Source organism: Cervus canadensis, chromosome 10, assembly GCF_019320065.1.
Source record: "Cervus canadensis isolate Bull #8, Minnesota chromosome 10, ASM1932006v1, whole genome shotgun sequence".
NCBI lineage: Eukaryota > Metazoa > Chordata > Mammalia > Artiodactyla > Cervidae > Cervus > Cervus canadensis.
In genome coordinates, this window is record NC_057395.1 from 7307356 (window position 1) to 7315741 (window position 8386).

An 8386-nucleotide genomic window follows, 5' to 3' on the forward strand; every position below is an offset into this window, starting at 1 on the left:
GCGCTGTGAGTCTATTAACAATGATTCTGCAAGTTAGAATATGAGGAGGAAATGGTTGTGGGGAAGCAAGATTGGATTATGAAAGGGCAGGAAATAACTCTGAATACAGGGCCAGAGGGCAGGAAAGGATGCCGGTGTGCAGTGTAGAGGGGGACCCAGGCATTTCCAGGGGTACAGTGGGGCGGAACACACAGGTGGTCCCCAAAGCCCCATGCAGCTACCTACCTTCTTGAACCTCATCTACTGCGATTTCACCTTTTCCCAGTCGTCCTGTTGTTTCCCAAATTAAAACAAACCATGACATATAGTTTGAACAGGAGTGCTAGGCTTCCCTGGTGGCTCAGATGGTAAAGAACCTGCCTGCAATTCGGGAGACCCAGGTTCGATCTGGGTCGGGAAGATCTCCTGGAGAAGAGAATGGCTACCCACTCCAGTACTCTTGCCTGGAGAATCCTGTGGACAGAGGAGCCTGACGGGCTACAGTCCATGGGGTTGCAAAGAGTTGGACACGACTGAAGCGACTTAGCACGCACGCTTGAGAATGCTGATGGATGTGAGTAAAGAACAGAACATCTTGCAGAGGGCATTTTGATGTGGTGACTGGTCCAGCACTCTGGACCCGGCTCCCAACCCTTCTCTACCGATTTAAGGCAGTTCCAGTATCCATATGCTCAAAGACAAAGCACTGAAAACACGCATCTTTTAGGAGGTGCCTCTAAACTGCCAGGATTGTGGCAGTGAAGCGTTTTACTTATTTCAATACTAGGTGTCATTTCCCCCAAACTTCGTCACCCAAGATGAAATCTTCCAACTTATTAACATCCAGCTCACCTCAAGCTAAGATAAAACCCAGGCTCAGCTGTTTGTCCGTCCTCCCCCTTAACCCAGAGCTTCTCACAGCTGCTGACTGTTCAGACCACAAAGCCAAGGAAACAAATTTCCTCTTGATGTCTTCCTGCCACAGGAGGAACTACAGTAAGTCCCCTACATACATACGGACCTTCAAGGTGCAGCTACAAACTTTCAAAGATGCGAACGAGCATCTGGTTCCAGCAAGGAACCGGAACGTGTGCCATCAATACCAGACATGAGTGAAGCTGCAGCTTCCCTCTGCCTACTGTTGCTGACGACCCTCCAGCCGTACCATCTCCCACCTCCTCTCCCTCCTCCATCAGTAACCCCTCTGTCCTGCTCACGCCATGCCAGTCCCTGCATGCCAGCCGTTGTACCATACTACTGTACTTCTCAAGGTACTGTACTGTCTGATTAAAAACGTTCTTAATTTTTTGTGTCAGTTTTTTTAATGTATTATTTGTGTGAAAAGTATTCTAAACCTATTACAGTACAGCCACATGTAGCTGATTGCGTTGGTTGTGTACTTAGGTTAACTTTGTTGGACGTACAAACTCACTCTTGGAATGGGGCTTGTTTGTATGTAGGGGACTTACAATACACCAAACCGCTCAGGGAATTGGGCCACTTCATGTTCAAGAGTGCCTTTTCCACACTCACTAAAGCTGTTAGGTGTCCTATTTTAAATCAAGACCATTATGTTGGAATCAATATATAGTTTTTATTCCAAAAAAAAAAACAAACAACCAAAAACAAACCTGTGCTGTTGGCAAAACTTGCCAAAGTAAAGAAAAGGAACATTTTCAGCTCCTGGGGACATCTCTCCTGGTTGCTTACACACTCCACCCTCTCATGCTGAATTTTAGACACACTTCCCAAACAGAATTGGGCAAACAGGTATTTCGAAAGTCAGGTAAACGCTCTTGGTGCGAAGACAAAGGAGGCAGCCGTATTGATTTCTTGATAATAGGTAACAGAAAAGTCATTCAGGCATCAATTTTTAACAAAATCAAAGTACACTTACCATCCCTTCTCCAGATTGTCCAGAAATACTTCTCTGTGAAAGGAAGTTGGATAAAATCATTCTTCAGAAGCGTGTTGCTTATTACCTTGAGGGCAAAAACTGTTTTCTCTCAGTCAAGAAATATTTTCTCCTTCCATACTGAGCTCTGATTCATTCACTGGAACCAAGACATAACTATCAAATATTCTTGAATGCTAGTTTCCCCTTGGTGTGCTTCTGTGAGTAAGTGTCTCAGCTGTCTTTTGGTGGCATGCCCATCATTCTCTGATACAATGTTAAAACCAATGTTTTTAAATGAAAATATTCAATTGAGCTCATGCTGAGTAGCACAGATCACCTTTATCCTGTAAAAACCACCTCATTAATTCAAATAAAAACATGTTTGTCTGAGTCTTTTCATAGCAGCAGAATTCCTTCCTTCAAACCCAGACAGTGGGAAAGCATGTCTGTCTCTTCCATTAGACGCAGCCACATGGGAGCTGAAAAGCGTGCATCTTCTCCTTGGCGTAGCCCCTGAGTTAAACATGGTAATTGGCAGATGGAAAATTCTGTATTCTAACTGCCATTCTTAGAGATTTATCCACATGAATGACTGTCCTGTGGCATGGAAAGTGGGCTGGCTTTAGAGCAATGGGTGAGCATTTAATGTCAGATGGATTTTAAAGTAATAACTGAGATGTGGGTTAGTAGAGCTTAGCTTGCCTGCTTTGGAATGAGCTGAAATTTTAGGGGGTGTTATATGACATAGTAAGGCCAACGGTTGCCTTCTTTTGGACTTTTTTTTTTTCTAATGGAAGCATGGTTGATTTACAGTGTTGTGTTAGTTTCAGATGTACAGTAAAGTGATTCAGTTATTTCTACATTATCTATCTTTTGTCAGATTATTTTCCGTTATAGGTTATTACAAAACACTGAGCATGTTTCTCTGTGCTATATAAGTTCTTGGTTATCTATTTTCTTTTTTGGCCATGCTGCACGGCTTTCAGGATCTTACTTAGTTCCCCAACAAGGGATTGAACCCGTACCCCTTGCAGTGGAAGAAGAGCATCCTAACCAGTAGACAGTCAGGGAATTCCTGGTTATCTATTTTATATACAGTGGTGTGTATCTGTTAATCCCAACCTCCTAACTTATCCCTCTTCCCCTTTTCTCTTTGGTGACTATGAGTTTGTTTTCTATGTCTGTGGGTCTTTTTCAGATCTTTGAATGCAATTCTCAACAGCTCTTTAAGTTCTGTCTTCTAGATGAAGACCCTGACATGAGGGTCTACCTATGGGGTTTCTTTTTTTTCTCTTAAATCTTTTTGATATGGACCACTTTTAAAGCCTTTATTGAATTTGTTATAATATTCCTCTGTATTATATTTAGGTTTTTTGGCCACAAGGCATGTGGGGTCTTAGCTCCCAGACCAGGGATTGAACCCACATGCCCTGCACTGGAAGGTGAAATCTTAACAACTGGAGACGGCCTCCAGCGTGGCTAGGTTCCCTGTGCTCTCTGAGCGGCTCCCCAAGACAGTAGTGGCCTTGACCAGTGGGGGAGCATGTGTGGCCCCACGAGGAAGCCACCAAAAATGTCCCCCTAGGAGGAAATTCTTCCATATATGACAGTAAAACCATCCCATAAGCTTAAGCTTTGAAGACAACACGCAGCCACGTATTGTTTAAGCAAACAACATGACCACTGCATTTGGAGATGGACAATCATGTGGAGGTTTCCCTCCATTTCAGCTGAACTGTGTTTCTCCCGAGTACACTACTACTGGATTCTTTACTTCTAAGAAAAACAAGCTCTTGAGAAAATGTAGCAAAAAGCATCTCAGTCCTTTTCTTATTTTTTCATTCATGATCTCTTTCACTTCTTTTCCCTTTTGGAACTGAGGTTTACTGTACCTGATACCTCCGATTCTCTGGCACAAACTGGAATTTGCCTGGAGCCAACTCCACATGGTCTCCATAGTCTGCAAACTTAAAACAAATCAGGATGTTTATTTCCATCAATGAAAAAAAGGCCGCTGGTGACAGGCAAAAAGTATTTAGTATTTTATTTTGTCTTGTTTTCTATATTTCTGTGCAATCTCATTTTTTCATATAATGTCTTTTTAAAAAAAAATTGATAGCTGATTTACAATGTTTCAGGTGTGCACCAAAGTGATTCAGTTATATACACACACATATATCTACTCTTTTTCAGATTCTTTTCCATTATAGGTTGAATATTACAATATATTGAATATAGTTCCTATGCTATACAGTAGGTCCTTGTTGTGTATTTGATAGATAGTGCTGTGTATCTGTTAATCCCAAACCCCTAATTTATCCCTCTTCTCTTTTCCCTTTGGTAGCCAAAGTTGTTTTCTCTGACTGTTGCAATGATTTCTTTCATCTATTTGTTTGCCGGTTATATCTCAGAGATGAGTAACTAGGAGTTAATATCTCCAAACTTGGTGGATGCGGGAATTCGATTTTCACTTTGCCTGAAGATGACAGTGACCAATGACAGGGAGGTACCTGGGGGAAGTGTTGCGTAGATCTTGGCAGCATCAGAAGTGTCTAATAAGATGTTAGAAATGTCAGTATGAAAGGAGTACCAGTAAGTGGCTGAAAAAGCACAAGCACCTTTGGAAATCTTGCCTCCAATTCCTGGCTCCATCAGTGAGGCTTCCAACACACTCTGGTGGTTTCCAAAGTGTTGGAAAATATGATAATTTCTAGGCAGGCAGAGTGATTTTTTTTTTTTTCTTGCAAATATGCCATCTTGTTCTTTGGCATTTGTGTACATAATCCACCATGTAAGTATCACAAGCCGCTGCATCTTCCAGGATATTCCCAGAATACATGTGGCTTTTCTAGTATCAGAATAGCTCTTCTATGACTTTCATTCCAAGACTTTCATCACACTGAGGGTGATCAAGGGTCTGAAGGGAAGACCTTGAGCTCCTTGGGAATAACTCCTATACTCTGCCCACTGCCTCATCCATCTTCCCCTTTAACAGGAACATTAAATGCCCTTAACTTGGAAATCATTGTTCACTTCGGTATGACAAACAACTGTCCGTTTTAATTTTTTGGCTGTTCTGGGTCTTAGTTGCGGCATGAAAGATCTAGTTCCTTGACCAGGGGTTGAACCCAGGGCGCATGCATTGGGAGCTCGGAATCTTAGCCACTGGATCATCAGCTGTTTGTTGTTCAGTCACTGAGTCATGTCCGACTCTGCGACCACATGGACTGCAGCATGCCAGGCTTCCCTGTCTTTCACTATCTCCCAGAGTTTGCTGAAATTTATGTCCATTGAGTCAGTGGTGCCATTCAACCATCTCATCCTCTGCTGCCCCTTTCTCCTTTTGCCTTCAATCTTTCCCAGCATCAGGGTCTTTTCCAGTGAGTCGGGGAAGTCCCTCAACCAGAGTGCTTTGAAAATGACTTTTCTTATACTCTATGTAAAAGAGTAATAATGGTATTTCATAATAATAGTTATGAGAGCTAATAATTATCAAGTTCTTGCTCAGGTTCACACTGTGCTGGGTAGTTTAGGAATGTCACTTAAACCTTATAACCATCTTTTGGATCAGATCAATTAACATCCCCAGTTTCTGAGATAAGCAGGGGTGGCTCTGCTCCATAAATGCTACACTATGGGGCCAGCCCATGAACTCAATTCTCATGAAAAGCCCATTAATGCTTTAAAGGGTAAATACACATCCAAGTAATTTTAACAGTGAACACTTCTACTCAGATGAACTTTATAATAGATTTTCAACCCTTACAGGATACAGTCCTTGAACAGCAACAGGTAACAGGCTTCCCTGGTGGCTCAGATGGTAAAGAATTCACCCGCAATGCAGGAGACCCGGGTTCAATCCCTGGGTCGGGAAAATCCCCTGGAGAAGGGAATGGCTACCCACTCCAGGATTCTTGCGTGGAGAATCCCATGGACAGAGGAGGCTGGTGGGCCACGGTCCATGGGGTCGCTGAGAGTCTGACATGACTAAGCGGCTAACACAACACTCTATTCCAAACACACAGGGGGCCTACAGCAAAGAGTTTTCTGGAAGTACTTACTTCTGAAAGTCCATTGGTGGGGATTTCAAAGCCTCTCGATTCAGAAAGGAAGAAGCAGAGGAAAAAGCACATGAGCCCCTTCATCATGCCGGGTGCCTCTGCCCAGCTCTCAGGCGGGGGTTCTGGGGAGGAGCCCAGTGTCCCCTGAACCACGATCAGCGGGACAGCAGAGCAGTACGGTTGAGCTTTAAAAAGAAGAAAAGAGAAGAGAGCTCTCAAACTTTGCTCCAAACAGGACAAATATTTGTTCTGGAGTTCAAACTTAAGCTCTGGGGGTGGATCGGATGCCCAGAGGTTATTCAAACAGCCAAGCCAGAGGCAGTCCCTGGGCTGTGAGAGTACGTCAGGGTCAGATGGACGTGCGGTATTTTTTTTTCCCCCTTCTGCTGATTTGTGTTCATCTTAAAATCAAAGAGATCTAAAGGTCAGTGTCATCCTCTTTGAAAGACCAGGTGAGGCACTTTCCCAAGAAATTGAGTCAGATGGGAAAAACCTAAAGTTAAGAAGTTTCTGGAAACATCCTTTGGTTTAAATGAAAGCGGGAGGAATTTAGGAAAAGGAGAAGAAACCCCAGAGTTTCTGAGCAAAGCATTCATGAGCAGTGCTTTTTTCCCTCTCCCTTTGATAAGCGAGAACCTATTTCACGAAAGAACTGGGTGAGAAGCGGTGTGGGAGGCACGCCCTTCAGGGAGGAAGCTTTGGGAACATCTTTGATGAAGAGAACAGAGTCTATTCCCACTGCTTCCAGCCAGCCTCACTCAAGTCAGTGGAGAATCAGCTCCCCCTAGTCCCAGAACCAGGGACAGTCCAGCCTGGAATCCCTTCCTGCTCACGGTCTGGAATCCTACTAACAATGATAACTAGGATTCGTGAACTTCCCTGTGGAATCAATCTCTTTTACTTGCATTAAATTTAGCCCTTTACTTTTCGACTATGAAAGAGCCATATCAGGTGTGTACTACACTTATCTCCATTCGCAACGGAGGAAAAGAAGGTAATTGATTCCCCATCTCACAGTCAGCAAGTGGGGACTTGATTCAAGGTCGAGATTGAAGATTCAGTAGGTGCCAGGAGAGGCGCCCTGGGTTCCCTCCCTGGGATCGGGGTTCCGGGTGTGAATTTAGACTAAAGTTTACCTGTGGCCCCCAAGCTGGGTGACCAGTCTATTTGATGAAACTTTTTCTTGAGCCTCTACTTCAGACATCTGCTTGCACACAGCTAGGCTGTGGACCCCAGTCTGGCCAGCTCCCAAGTCTTTTCTGGCAGTTTCTTTCACCAGGATGGAACCACCACCTTTCTGTCTAAAATTGTTTGATCCAGCACCTGATCAGGGAGCTGCTGCTGAAATAACTTCTACTCTCTAAAAGTTTGCTCACACAAGGGAACTTGCACCCACACGAAAACAGGAAGTCTGTGATGACCTGTGATGTAGGGCTGTTTCCACTAGATCGGTACCGACCAGACTTGGCTGGCTTCCACGGACCTGACACTCACCGTGTGGACCACAGTGAACCCAGGACAAACAGATCACTTTTCTGAGATTGTCTTCTGATTTGCTTTAAAGGGACATGGCTTAAAGTTTATTTCAAAAACAAGGCAAGTGGAAAGAGAAAGTAAAAAACCGTGCCGAAGAAGATAAATTGACATTAAAATAATGCAAGATGATCTTTAAAAAACTACAATTTGTTAAATACAAGCACATGCCCGAAATAACTGGAAGCGTTGCTTCAGATGTACTATAAATGCAAATGGATTAAATTTATCTGCAAAGTTATGAAGGGTTACTGATTTTTTTTTTTTTTTAATGTTTAACTGTATGCTGTCTCTAAGAATTACACTTTATCTCCAAGGGGTAAAAGCAGACTGAAAGTTGAGACTGCATTAAAATCTATCTTATTTTTTCCAAATACTTGAAAATGGGGGTTACAAAGATGGTATTGGGTTAAAACAGATGTCATAGCAAATAATAATAAAAGAAAGAAGAGAATTAAATCTAAGATTATTAACTATCGTACATTGTTGTGAAGTGCCTCTCTCTAGAAACTGTTCATCTAGCAAAACTAAAACCCTGTCCCCAGTAAACAATAATTCCCCATTCTGCCTCCCGCCAGCTCCTGGTAACCACCATTCTACTTGTTTTTTCTATGAGTATGATTACTTTATATACCTCGTGTAAGTGGAATCATCCAGTATTTGTCCTTTTGTGACTGGCTTATTTAACTTAGCATAATGTCCTCCAGGTTTATTCATATTGTCATCTATGTCAGGATTTTCTTCTTTATTTAAGGTTGAGAGACTTCCCTGGCAGTCCAGTGGTTAAGACTTCACTTTCCAATGCGAATTCAATCCCGGTCAGGGAGCTAAGATCCAAAAAAAGCCGAAATATCAAACAGAAGCAATATTGTAACAAATTCAATAAAGACTTCAAAAAAAAATGCTCCACATAAAA

The 8386-nt window shown here is 42.8% G+C and overlaps 1 long non-coding RNA gene across 1 annotated transcript; it reads right to left on the bottom strand.

Moving 5' to 3' along the window:
- Positions 1-1827: 1827 nt before the first annotated feature.
- Positions 1828-6176, bottom strand: LOC122448659. Its single transcript, XR_006271716.1, has 3 exons — positions 5938-6176; positions 3769-3843; positions 1828-1909 (listed from the first exon to the last, which is right to left on the bottom strand). It is a non-coding gene; the product is annotated as an uncharacterized LOC122448659 (long non-coding RNA).
- Between the last annotated feature and the right edge of the window lie 2210 nt (positions 6177-8386).